This window comes from Aotus nancymaae, unplaced genomic scaffold, assembly GCF_030222135.1.
Source record: "Aotus nancymaae isolate 86718 unplaced genomic scaffold, 86718_ANA_hifiasm-v0.15.2.pri h1tg000003l, whole genome shotgun sequence".
NCBI lineage: Eukaryota > Metazoa > Chordata > Mammalia > Primates > Aotidae > Aotus > Aotus nancymaae.
Window position 1 is genome coordinate 15,017,863 of NW_026988414.1, and position 14,368 is coordinate 15,032,230.

The 14,368-nt window shown below is 41.4% G+C and overlaps 1 protein-coding gene across 3 annotated transcripts in view; it reads left to right on the forward strand.

The window, feature by feature from the left end:
• The window catches only part of ASTN2 (astrotactin 2), a 976,097-nt gene that overhangs the window by 440,246 nt on the left and 521,483 nt on the right, over positions 1-14,368 (forward strand). The gene's annotated exons all lie outside the window — the stretch shown is intronic.

Sequence of the window (14,368 nt, forward strand, 5' to 3'; positions counted from 1 at the left end):
CATGGAGCTTTCTAGTGGAGGGTTTATTTCTCCCAATGTGATTAGGGGAAGCATTCTAGAAATGTTGATGTTACCAACAATAGACTCTAGTTTTACTTCTAAAACTGGCTTGTACACAGCTTATTGGCTTGTGAACAAGAATTAAATCATTTCCCCGGCCCTCCCACAACTAGCAGTGACTGTTTTTCAACAGCTCCATAGCTGCCTTTGGGTCATTCTAAATCAAGATGTTATCAGTATTTCTCTGGCATCTTGATAGAAAGCTTCTAGAACCCAACTCTCCTACTTTGAGATGTTTTTACTCTCACCTTATCAGCTTTCACTGGGAGAGATGAACTTAACATGCTTTGGTAGGTTATTAGCATTTCCCAAAAGAGGATGTTTTAAAAAGAATAGATTTATAAAGAGATGGCACTTAGGAAATGAAATGGTAATTACTAGGAGCTAAAATAGCTTCATACACATTCACATACTGATTCATAGATATTTACCATTGTTTTCATTTTTGATAGAATTGAGTATAAGAGGTTTTAGTAAAGCATGCGTAAGGTCTCTCTGCATTACATATTTTAAAGGTGAAGAAAGGACCATCTGGTTTGAAAGACTATTGTCAAAGAGACACAGTTACCTTGTTTAAAATCAGCCAAAAAGAAAGTCTTGACTAGCTTTCCTCATAGTTCTGTCCTCTTGACATTGCATTCATGATTTCAATGAAGATTCAGATGACATAGCTCTCAGACTGGCTGATGGTAACACTCACTCTGGAATTGGATAGGGCTGGTTTAGAATCCCATCTCTACCAAGTATGAACTATGTGATCACAGCGGCCAAGTTTAATTCTCTAAGTTTTCATTTATTTGTCTGCAAAATGGGGATAATAACAGTGCCTTCCTCACAGAAGGTAATAATAATAATAGTTCATATCCACTGATCATTCTCTAAGTGCTGAATACTTCACTTATATTATCTTATTACATTCTTACATCAGCCCCATGAGGTGATGCTCATTTTTCAGATTCAAAAATAAGTAAACCAACCTGAGGCATAGAGGCAATGCCTTCCCTAGTAAGAGATGAAGCCACATTTCAATCCCCGATCTGCAATAGGGGATAAAAGATTGCAGTCATCACCATTTGAGAGAATCTGTACCGTGTAGATTGAGTTTTCCAAGCTGCACTAATAAACCTTGTTTGACATGACATCGCCCAGGCAAGCATATCATGGGCATTTAAGGAATTAATACGTTCCAGTCAGATGATATGTTAGAAATTTAATAAATAATAGATCCTAGTTATAGATAGCCAGTAATACTTCCCTGGAATCACAACAGAGAGATTAGAGGAAACACTACGTGGAAAAGCAGAGTCAAAGGGAAATGGAAGGTAAGCGTTACAGGAGGATTGGAAAGGAAAACTTGAACTTGCATTGCAAGCTGATACTTTGGTTTTTAATCTGTGATAAATTCTTGGACAAGTATGAGCTCTCACAACAACTTAGTAGTTAAATGTAGAGGCTGTGACTTACCAAGGCAGCTAAATTTAAAACAACTAATGATAACAAATGTCAGGAAGGATATGGAATAACTGTAGCTCTCACGTTTTGATAGTGAGAATATAAATAGGTATGACCACTATGTAAACCTGTGGAGCAGTATCTACTAAAATGGAGGTATATATATCCTATAGCCCATCAGTTTCACCCATAAGGATATGTATAACAGAAATATGTGTATGTGTACCACAAGTGGGACTTACAAAATACTAATAGAAGCACTAATATGTACCGCTAGAAAGCTAAAAAAAACCCCACAAATATCCATCAGCAAAAAATTAGATAAATAAGTTATGAAATAATCACAGGGTGGAATACCATTAACAATGCATATGAAGGAACATAGTAACCACACATAGCCCCTTGGATGAATCTAACAAATATGATGTTGAATTTTGGAAACCTGACACAAAATAAAATTGTATGTTTATATAAAAACAGAAAAATCTAGTTTTGTTAATCAGTAAAAACCTAATTTATGATGGTAGAAGAAAGACTAGGGATTAATTCTGGGTGATGGAGAGGATGGTGTCGTGGGGAAATATGAGTGGGCTCATATGATGCTGATACTGTTTGATTTATTGTTATGGGTGGCGGTTACATGAGTGTTTTAACTCGGTGAAAATTCACTGAGCTTCACACTTTTCTCTACGTATGCTATATTTTGATTAAACATAAAGTTGATTGTCTAAGGGCATAGGCTGTGGAACGCAAGCAAACTGCCTGAGTGCATATCTTAGCTCCATCACTTGTTTACTGCAGGAGCTTTTCTGGAGTCGTGATTTCCCCTTGAGAATAATGGGAATGAAATCTCACATCATATATGGAGTGATGAAGATTAAGTGACGCGTTACATGTAAAGCAGTGAGTTTGCTCCATGGTGAACTCTTTAGAACCTTCGTTATCATGCTCATTATAACATAGTGGTTTTTGTTCTCTTTATCTCTTCATTATTTTCTCATGCTTTTGTTGAAAGGCTACATACAACCTATGGTGCATCTTAAAATCAATAGTTGCTTAGTATTGAGGATTAACGTTAACCACTTTGTCGTGGGCTTTGAGTATGCTAGGTCTGTGGCTTTATGTACATGGACATGGTTACAGAATGAATGAAGAATCACATGTGTGGTAAACATAGAGTACCCTAGAGGATTAGAAACGGTTGGAAAAGAAATAAGACGTATCTGACCAAGGGAGTTAGACAAACATTTTCAAGAGCGAGAACACTGGCAATTAACCAAGAAATATGGATAAGCTGGCTTTGTGGAATCTAAGGTGAGGGGGAAGGCTTTCAAGTGTGACAGGTTGAAGGACAAAAGAAAACTCTCCCCTGGACAGCTCCCATTCTCCAGCCTATCCTAGCAGGAAGCTTCTGGGAATGAGATTTTTAGTATTTGAGACACTAATGATGCCAGCTACAAAGGTGGAAGAGCAAATCTCTATCTGAATTGCATACAGATACATTTTAATTCTGCAAACTCTTAGCTGGACCCCTCCTGTGTACCAGATACTGTGCCAGGTACCATAGGAATACAGAGATGAATATAGCCCACCTCTGCTTTCAGGAGTCTCATGGCATAGCAAGAAGCATGGAACAAGACTGACTTGAGAGATGGAATAAAAGATGCTTGTGGAGAGAGAAGGATGGCAAACAACACTTATTACTGCACACTGGACCTTCTTCACAATTTCACCTGGAGCAGGTTCTTCTTATAAGAGAAATGTGAGAATAGCTATTATAGTTGGAATAATAATCACCCACAAAGCCTAGCTTTGGGAGCCCCTCAGTCATTTTTCTGTGATCTCAAATCAATGAAAATGAAATGGTGATATACTGTTAATTCCTGAACAACATTGAAAGAATAATGGGATATCAGGCTGCAAGCTGGCTTTGCTCACTTCGTGATGGTTTTCACATTGAATTAGTTCCGAACAGAATTAGCAATGTCTCCTTGTCCTTTTGGCCTTTCAATTCCAAGTGTTGCGAGAATTTACTGAACACCTACTATATTTTAAGCTAAGTAATAGAGCTACAAAAATAATAAAACAAAGATTTCAGTGCATTAAATAAGTCAAAATTGCAAACAAAAAATGTCATACTTTGTGACAGTTGAAAAAGATAGAGGGAAAGTTCAAGGCAGGAAAAAGACACAAAGTCAGAGGTGGTCAAACCCACCCAGAGGTTAAAAGAAAGAACTCACAACTTCTGCGCCAAGTTTTGAAGTATTAGCAGGAAGTCACTAGTTCACTGGTTTTCAAAGTGTATTCCCTGGATTAGCAGCATTAGCATGACCTGGAAATTTATTAGAAATGTAAATTCTCATATCTAGTGTAGACTGATAATGATCCCCAAAGGTATCATCAGATCCTAACTCCTAGAACCCCTAAATATTAAGTAATTTGGAAAAGGGGTCTTTGTAGATGTTATGCAGAATTTTAACATAGGTTGATTATTCTGAATTATCTGGGCAGGCCTGAAACACCATAATGAGTGCCCTTATAAGAGGGAAGCACAGTGAGATTTGACTTGGCCATTGTTGAGGCAATTGCAAGATGGAGTTAGAGACTGGAGTGAGGCAACCACAAGCCACAGAATGCCAGCTGCTGCCAGAAGCTGAAAGAGGCAAAGAAAAGATTGTTCCCCAGAGCGTCCAGAGGGAGAACCACCTTGCTGACACCTTGATTTTGGCCCAGGGATACTGATTTCTTATTTCTGGTTGTTTGAAGCCACCCCAGTTTGTGGTGATTTGTTGCAGCAGCCACAGAAACTATGTAATAATACACCTACTAAATAAGGTATTTTAGAGGTGGGCCCAGAATTCTGGTTTAAAGAGTCCTCAGGTGATTCTAACGCTCACTAAAGTTTGAGTACAAATGCACTCGATAGCAAAACAAGGAATGGATCACCTAGCTTAAGGAGAAAACAAAAGATATGAGGGCTTGAAAACTCCAGAGTGGCAATGGCTTTTGGCATAGTAAGGCTTATATGCTCCCAAATGTTGGGACTCACTATTCCTGTTCCTTTTCATCCCTGATCTCTGAGTTTCTTTGGTATACTCTGTTTTTCTGTTTTTCTTTTTCAGGCATACTCTCACTGACCTCTCCAGGCTTACAAGCTCAATTAAGCATTGCCAGAGTAACGAGACGCCCTCTTTCCCAATGGTTTATGCAGAAGTCCTGGCACTGAGGAACAGCAATAATCACACATCCTTAGGTGGCAACTGTTCCGAGTGCTTTACTGAAATAAGTTCATTTAATCTTCACTCATTATTAGCTCCATTAATGCATGAGGAAACTGAGGCACAGAGAGGATTGTATACCTTGCCCAAGGTCACACAGCCAGTAAGTAATAGAACCAGGTTTTGAATCCTGAGATTCTGACTCTGGAGTCCATGTTCCTCATCTCTAAGCTATGATGCCTCTTTTTGACCTATTTTGGGATCTTTGCCAGTATCCCACATCAATCTCTCAAGAGAAAAAGTGCTCTAAGTAGCCAGACCTGGGTCACCAACTTACCCTTGAAACCGGCTTGAATTAAGGGCACCTTATCCACCTGGATTGAGATCACAGGTAGGATAGTTCCCCAGTGAAAAATCAGAACAGGCAGCAAATAGATGTTGGATAAGAAAAACTCAGAGATGTTTTATTCATGGGCAAGGCACAGGGCCTTGAAATGGCAAAGTGGCATGCCTAAGAAGGAACTTTTTTTTTTGAGACAGAGTCTCACTGTCACTTAGCCTGGAGTGCAGTGGTGCCATTCAGCTCACTGCAACCTCCGCCTCCCAAGTCCAAGCTATTCTTTTGCCTCACCCTCCATAGTAGCTGAGATTACAGGCACGTACCACCACACCCGGCTAATTGTTGTACTTTTAGTACAAATGGGGTTTCACCATGTTTGCCAGGCTGGTTTCAAACTCCTGACCTCAAGTGATCTGCCCACTTCGGCCTCCCATACTGCTGGGATTACAGGCATGAGCCACCATGCCTGGCCAGTAGGAACTTCCAGTTCAGTATGGCTGCAATGTAGTGCCAAGGGAAGCATGGCAGCTAATGAAGGAAGAGGACAGCAGACAGAACATGCATACTCTTTTCTCTCCTCTTCTCTCTCCTTTTTCAGCTGTTAACCACCCAGACTAGGAGAGTCAGCAAAAACTCTGGGGCATTTCAGGGTAGTATATTCATTCACTGCTCCAGAGTCCCCAGCAGATGTTCCGGTGTAACTGCTCCAGATACTGGAATCTGGCTTCGGACTAGGCAGTACCCCAGTCAGGTACAGTGCATTCTGGAAATACGGGCCATACATCTCCAGGTGCAATCCTCAACAAATGCACACTGGGTAATTATCCGTGTAATGAACATTGTGCTAGGCTCTAGCAGTAGAAAAACCAGAAAGAGAAGAAGGAGTAGGAAAAAGTGTACAATTAACTTCAGCCAAGTTTGTTTACTTCTTTGAGCCTCAATGTCAGAACCAGGAAGATGGAGATTAGTGTGTTTCTTCATATGGTAGTTAGTAGGATGGCATAATGTGTATAGAGTTACTAGTACAGTATATTACATGTAACTGGTGTTCAATGAATGAGAAGTTTTAGAAGTAGCAGGAGTTGTAGAATTGTAGTACAGTTAAGGAAGCAACCATATGATGTAGTGTGATCAGTAATTAAAAGATGTAGTTCATGATACAGAGCGGGATAAAGAAGGGATATCTGGCTCCTTTCTATGGACCACATTGTGCATCAATGGCAGGAGCATCCATGGAGGAAGGGAGGGTCAGGGCAGCAGGACACGTGGAGCAGGCAGGAGTTGGGGTCAGCCACTCAATGCATTGCATGGGGGCACTTGGCTTGCTAAGGATCCAGGCAGCAGAGTCTGGGGGGAGGGCCCTTGATACAGGTCTCATGTCATTTGGTATTCAAGATATCTCTCTCCTTTTGGAGCTGAGCAAAACTGACTTCTTGCCTTTGCAGCTCTCACAAGGTTTCGTTAATGAGTGCATGTGTGTATATGTGTCCATGTGTGTACACGTCGTAAGCAACCTAGAAGTAAGCTTTCCTTTTCAGTGGGAATGCTGATACAGGGGTGGCTTCTTCAGGTAGAATCTCAAGTCCATCATGCTTCCTCCAAACTTTTCCTTTTCTCAGCTGTTAGTCACACACATATTCCTTTCCCAAAGGGCAACAGAACTTCAATAGGGACCCCACTTACCTGCTTGAAACACAGAAGAGGTATTGGGCCAAGGGAATAGCATGGATTCTGGAGCCAAGCTGCTTAGGCTCAAATCCCAGCTTCACCACTGACTAGCTGACCTTGGTTAAGGTAAACTTTCTGAGCCTCAGTTTCCTATCTGAATGATAACGAACACTCTGTCTTTGAATGTTTTTTTCAGAATGGAATGAGAGAACACATTTAAACTTTTAGCCTTATAGTCATTAATAATAATGACTAGCATTTATTGATCACTTGCTTTGTGTCAGTCTCTAAGGGCTGTATTAATTCTGACTCCTCACAACAACTCAATGATATAGTTACTGTTATTTGCAGATGAGGAAACTGGAGCACAGTGATGTTGAGTCATTCATGTAATGTCACATGGGTAGTATGTGGCAGAGTCAGGATTTCAACTCAGGCTGTTTTATAAGTGTTCAGTAAATGTTGGCTGTTGTTGAAGAAGGGGCATTCTCTGTAAGATGAAGGAATAGGTTCACTGGACTTTATATCTTAGTCTTTGTTGAGCATTTGATCTATTAAGTGTGTGTGTTCTTTATGCAAGTATAAGATGAAATATTAAATGCGGAAGAAGAAAGACCGTGGGTAACTCACAGCTAGGTTCATGGAATATGGGCATTAGAATTTTCCTGGTACCTCCACATCCTTCTTTTTTTTTTTTTTTAAAGAAAATGAGGCCCCTCTGAGAAACATTACTATAAAGGCCATCACACTTCCTCCCAGATGAATCTACTCTATGCCCTCCACTCTTTCCAGCCCCACTGCCTGTCATTCAGCCAGTAAGCCTGGAGACATATATATTTTTCCCCATTTTAGATTAGCGATCATAATAAAAGTGGAGTCTATTAGGATGAGTTTCTGCCCAGGCTCAGTAAATCTCTTCAAACATTGTTCAGCACCAAATTTCTGTTAAGTCTTTGCCACAGGGGAGACTGTAGCATGCACCAACTGTCAGCTCGGGTAGAGGGCTCAAGACACAGCCTCTGCTAAATGAAACTCAAATGGAGACTTTGGAATATAAATATTGAAGTGACCCAGGCTGGATAAAGGGGAACCAGTTAGCAAAGCTTCTATCTTACATGCAGGAGGTGCTAAATTATTAAAACTTTAATAAATGTAATAATAAATATTTGATGTTGAATTATAGAAAGCTTTGCAGATATAGTGAAACTGAGAAATGAGTTGTTATATCTGCATTAGAAGTTAAACACTTTAAAGAGGGGACTTCTGATGTTGAGACAGGTCTGCAGATCTTTAGATTAAAAAGAGAGACACATGAAAGTATGATTTTTGGCATGTATACTGGGCTGGGGGTCAGGATACCTGGGTTTGAAGCCTGACCCCAAACTGGAGACGGCGATAAGTAACATTTTGGGCAGAGGCCTCCCGCTCAGCTTCCTGTAAGTGATCTTTACAGCCATCTTCTGATGTTGAAGCTATTTTTATCTCCCATTTACCAGATGAGGAAGCTGACTTTCTAAGGCCTTAGGCAGCATAGATGGCAAAGGGATGAATTGGAATTTGAACATAGACTTCTGACCTCAAGACCCCATCTATCCACTCATTCATCATGCCATGGCACCTGCCTCACTTGCTGCATGGAAGCCCTTTCTGCTCCGTGTGAATCAGGATGGTGCGGGTTTCAGGGGACAGAGACCCAATTCAAGTTAGCTTACTGACAACTATATTAGGATGACATCTTGGGAAGGGCAAGAGATGAGCTCAGCCACAGAGATGAGGAAGGTTTAAAGGAGTTAGATGATATCAGGATTCTGTTTTTCCTCTCTACATCATTCCATGGTGGCTTCATTCTCTTCTATTGCACAGCAACTTTCTTTCCGTACTTCCCATCTTGTCATGATAGGGGTGTGATAATCATGACTCCCCAAGCTCTTTGTGACTCTTACCATCAGGGATAAATACTTCTCTTCCCTGAATCTCCTTTTGAAAAATCCTAGAGAAGTCTGTCACATGCTAGGAGTCCAACTCTAGCTTAGTCACCTATCATTAGGGGACAGGGTCACAAAGTACAGATACAGTCATGGAAATAATTGAGAGGACCATGAACTGCAAATCTACTCCAACCCCATGTCTTCAAAATTCTCCCTTCATTTTGAAGTTTAGTGATCTAACAGGTTAGACTCAATCAAAGATGGCGGCTATTAACCAGCCTATGTGCCAGCTCAGATACATGGTTAGGGTCTGCCTAGGTTATGCTGGGAAAATTTCTGAGAATACAAACAGACTGAGCTGGGAAAAGTGTTATGATGAACTCATTTGCCCACCCTCAATGTTGGATGAGGAGTTTTAACAGAAGGGTCAGGTGTTTGCCATCTCTGAACATGATGGTATTTAGAAGTCCTCCCTATTTCCTATGTCATGACCTGATTGTGTTCCCATACAAAATGAAGAGATAACTGGCTGCTGAGACATGAGAGAAAGGACAGTCATGTGAATGGAGGTGTTGAGGATGAATTTGAAATGGAACTGTCTTATCCACATGTTTCCATCCATCTATGTTATCTCAGAGGATATATTTGGATAATCTTATCTTGGTGCCAATACATTTCCTGAAATAAATTTCTGGCTTGTAGCAGAGTGAAGGCCTCCATGTAGATGCTTCCTAGATACTGTCTGGCACTATGATTGTCACTTATATTTAAAAGGGAGCTCGCTAAGCTGTAAACAAACTACCCACATCACAGGGCCCTTGAATTGTGTACTATAGTTTCAAAGGCTTGTTGAAACAATTATAAACTCATAGGCTGGAAGGGACCTTCTGACGCATGTATTTTATCCTCTGCCATTGCATGGACAGTCCTGAGTGATAGAATCTACTGTCTGCTGATAGATGTCTCATTGCCCCCTGCTTTGTTGCCTGCCGTGGTCTCACAGTGTTTCCTGGAAAGCCTCACTGTCTCACCTAAACAGGCCATACTTTCGATTATGCAGACAGCAGCTAAGGGACAGTCATCATCCAGATAAGCTAAGATGAGCAATCATTCTGCCTTTTAAGGCCCACTCGTTGCAGCTGAGTAGAACCATCTTTCCCTTAGCATATCTTACTCTGCCCGACAGGCATCAACCCCCCCAGTAGTCACATGCTCAACTCAAGCATACACATGCGTGCGCATACACACACACCAAGGCAGTCTAGTCAGAAAGATGAATGGGATATGTCAATGAATAATTAATTGATCTGTACCTTAGGTTTAACTCATTTCCCTCTCACCAAACAAGGAGACTCATATCAAAGAGGATCCCAACAAGAAACAGGAGGCACGCTCAAGCTTGGAGAGATTTAAAAGGGAGCTATGCACAAAATTGAGGGAAAGTTCCAGAAAAGCAACAAGAACTCTGCTGTGCCCTGTGGCTAGTGTCTGGGTCAGGGTGAGAGTAAAGTTACAAGAACATGGAGAGAGAATTCCACGGAGCTGTGGCCTTTAATCAAGGGATTCAAACGGCTCGTGGTGACTCTGCAAGAAAAGAGCCCAGCTGCGGGGGCTGAGAGGAGCATCACTGGCAGAGAGTCAGGCAAGGTCTGACAACACCTCCCCTCCTCCAAAGTGAGCCAGAGACACCCTGCCCTCCCTGGCTGTGATGGATTTTGAACATTAAAAAATAGTTTACAATCCCAGCCAGGCAGGCATAAATCACAGCGTCTCTGTGCAGCACCAGCAGACATGACTTATGGCCCCATCGCCATGGCAACGGGAGCGCAGCCGGCACGCGCACAAAAGCGCTGCTCGCGCCTGACAGGCCTTTGCGAGGCCCTGATGGAGACACAAGTGTTCCGCAGAAAGGATGTATTCTCCGGAACCCGCTGCCCATTTGCCTTCATTCTGCACCTCAGCGAGCCCCTTGCTCTTTCTCTCTTCACCCCATCCCCAACCAACAGGTTGTTTTCCTTGCCGTCTTCTTCATGGAAAGATGTTTTCTTCATCTTTTAAACTGTTCTCCAAAGGTGTACAGAGAAGACCCCAATTAAAGCTTGCAAAGACCTCCAGTGGGTCGGCCTGACTGTTTTTCTGAGCTGGGAGTTATGGCGACGGCTTCCAGTGTTGAGTATCTGCACATGTGGACCCTCTGTAGATATTTCTTCCATACCTTTGGCAAATAGACTCCTTAGATGTTCTTCCTGCCTCCCTAACCCCTGCCTTTCAGGTCATCCTCCACGAGCCACTGGAGTGGATTCCTCTAAACTGCAAACTTGCTTTAGACCCTTCCGTTGCTCTGCTTGATGTCACTATGAGGATAAAGCCCACACTTATCAGTGTGACACTCATAGCCCTTGGGGACTCAGCCCTGCTTCTCTCTCCAGTCACATCCCCATGCTCCATTCTGGAGATTCCAGCCTTCTTGAGTGCTTTTAATTCCTCATACCTCTTGTTCCTTCTGCCTAGAACACAAACAACACCTACCTCTTCATCTGGCTCCATTTTACTCATCCATCAGGACTTGGCATATGTCACCTCCTCCAGGAAGCCTTATCTGATCTCACACATCCAGTGTAGAAGCCCTTTCTTCTTTGTCCTCATGTTCTGCCATCTCCCAGTGGTCGCACTCACCCTCTCCACACAGTGCTGCTCTGTCTCAGTGCTGCTGTCTCTGCCGATCCCCATCTTCACTGCCTTGGTTGGTTACCATTTCGTCTCTCCGGGCCTTGCTATCATCTCCTCACTGTACTTCCTGCCTTCTCTCTTGCCACCCTCAAGTTGAGGCCCCATGGGACAGTCATGAGATAGTTTTTTTCAGCACAAAAGCTGTCATATCATTTCCTTGGTTGAACCCATTTCACGGTCTTTCCTTGCCTTTGTAATCAGTCCAAACTCCTCGCATGCCCCTTGCTTGCACCTGCTGCCTGCATCCTATGTCGTACTCTCTGCTGGCCAGCTGAACCTGGCTTATTTCTAGGTATCTTGTATGTTTGCTTGTCTCTAGTCCTATTGTGATTCTAGAATATCTACTCCCCTGCCATGCCCATCAGTGACTAGGGCTACTCCTACTCATCTTTTTGGCCTCAGTTTAAACATCTCTTCTTCCAGGAGACCAGATCTCGGCTCTTTAGGTTAGTTTAGGTGAGTGGCTTTCAAACATGGCTACATTCGTATAACCTGATGAACTCTTAAAAATCACAGATGTGGCTGGGCGCAGTGGCCCACACCTGTAATTCCAGCACTTTGGGAGGCCAAGGTGAGTGGATCATGAGGTCAGGAGTTTGAGACCAGCACAGCCAATAGTGAAATCCTGTCTCTACTAAAAACACAAAAATTAGCCGGACCTGGTGGTGGGCACCTGTAATCCCAACAGGAGGGATTTGGAGGCTGAGGCAGGAGAATCACTTGAAGCCAGGAGGTGGAGGTTGCAGTGAGCCGAGATTGCACTATCGCACCCCAGCCTGGGTAATAGAGTGAGACACCATCTCAAAAAAAAAAAAAAAAATTATTGATGCATTCCTGAGCTAGTGGGAAATTTTAAGAGTAGCAGAATATTCACATAGCCTCAGAGTATCTCCCTACAAGCATCCTATTAATTACAAACTAAAAATAATAGCCTTACAATGGAGAAACCTGGCCAGTACCACCTTCACCAAAATTAACATCACAAATCATCATCACATGCTTCCTGATATGCCCTGAGAAAGCCACAACATCATGTCTTGGGTGTGCTTGTCAGAAATACATAACCTGAACCTTGTCATGAAGAAACATGAAACAGACCCAGATTGAGAGGCACTGTACAAAATGACTGACCTATATCCTTGGGAACATCAAGCCCATGAGAGCAAAGCAGGTTGAAAGCCTTTTGAAATTAAAAGATTCAAAGACACCATGACAACTGAGTGCAATACATGGGCTGGAATTTTCTTTTGCTATAAAAACATTAGTGGAACACTTGAAGAAATGTATGGATTAGGTAATAGTACTGTATTAATAACAATCTCCTGATGTCAGTAATTATATTAGAGTTATAAAATGAAATATCTTAGTATTTGGAGTAATGTGCCTCCAAAGTATTAAAAAAAAAAAAAAAAAGAAGCATTGTGTCTTTACCTTATTCCCAGTTCAGAAAAAGAAAAAATTGTGTGCATGTGTGTGTGGGTAAAAACATACACACACATAAGTACAGCCATTCCTAGAGAAAAAGAGAATGAGACAAAATAGCAGGGGAAAAAAGAAGAAAAGTTGGGACTTTGTATGAGTCTTCCAACTTTCAAGATTATTTGACTATCTGGGTTCCTTGTATTTTTATATGAATTTTGGAATGAGCTTCTCAACTTTTGAAGAAAAAAATCCACTGGGAATCTGATAGGGACTGCATTGAAGCAGCAGATCAGTGTGGGGATTGTTGCCATCTTAACAATGTTAAATCTTTCAATCCATGAACATAGAATGTCTTTCCATCTATTTAGATCTTAATTTCTATCAGCATTGTTTTGTAGCTCTTAGTGTAGAAGTCTTACACTTATTTTGTTAACTAGTATTTCTGAATCTAAGTATTTTATTCTTTTCGGTGCTACAGTAAATGAAATTGGTTTTGCAATTTTATTTTTGGTTTGTTCATTGCTAGTGTGGAGAAATACAATTGACTTTTATACATTGACCTCATGTCCTGCAACCTTGCCACGGTCATTTATTAATTCTAATTATGTGTGTATGTATGTGTGTGTGTGTGTTCCTTGGAGTTTTGTATATGCAAAATCATGTAATGAATAGCGATAGTTTTATTGCTTTTCCAATCTGGATGTCTTTTGTTCTTTTTCTTGCCTAATTTCCATGACTAAAACCTCCAGTACAATGCTGAGAGAAGTGGCAATATTTTATATTAAATTTTACAACTATTCTGTAAGTTTAATATTATGTTTAAATAAAAAGTTAAATATTTATTTAAATAAATATATATATATATATACGCCAAAGGGCCTGCCCCAAGAGTTCTGATTTGTTGGTCTGTGGTGGTACTAAAGGCAGTGGCATTTTTTTAAAGCTCTCAGTTGGCTCTACTGTACAGCCCATGTTGGCAAATTCTAGACAAACTTCTCCAGAAAGAGGCTTCTGTCCTTCTCCATCATAGTATGTTGACTGTAGTTTCTTGTTTAGTTTTCCAATTAAGCTGAAACTCCTTCATGAACAGAGATGGCTTATTTCTCTTGCTCACTATATCCACAAAAATAGTGCCTGGTACACAGTACACTGAAAAACAAATAAATGACATTTGTAACTCACAACAACCCCCTGAGGGTTTTAACACTGTCCCCGTTTTATAGAAGAAAAAATAAAGCCATGAAAGGTGAAACACCTTGCTACAACCACACCATTAGATGCTAGAGCAGCAGGCAGTTCAAATCCTTGCAGTAGGAAGATCCAAAGCTGGTATTATTTCCACTTCTAGCAGGGCCTCAACCACATGGTGCTTCTTCTGGTCCAGAGCCCTGCTCAGAAGACACAAATCAAGGTTTGCTATGATAACTGACAAGCATTCACTCGTTACAGTGGTAAATGGGATCTGCTAGCTCCTAACTTAGTCCCTTTAAACATCTAAGCCAATGGCTATGCAATATTTTTAGTCACAACATATTTGATCTCATTTACCA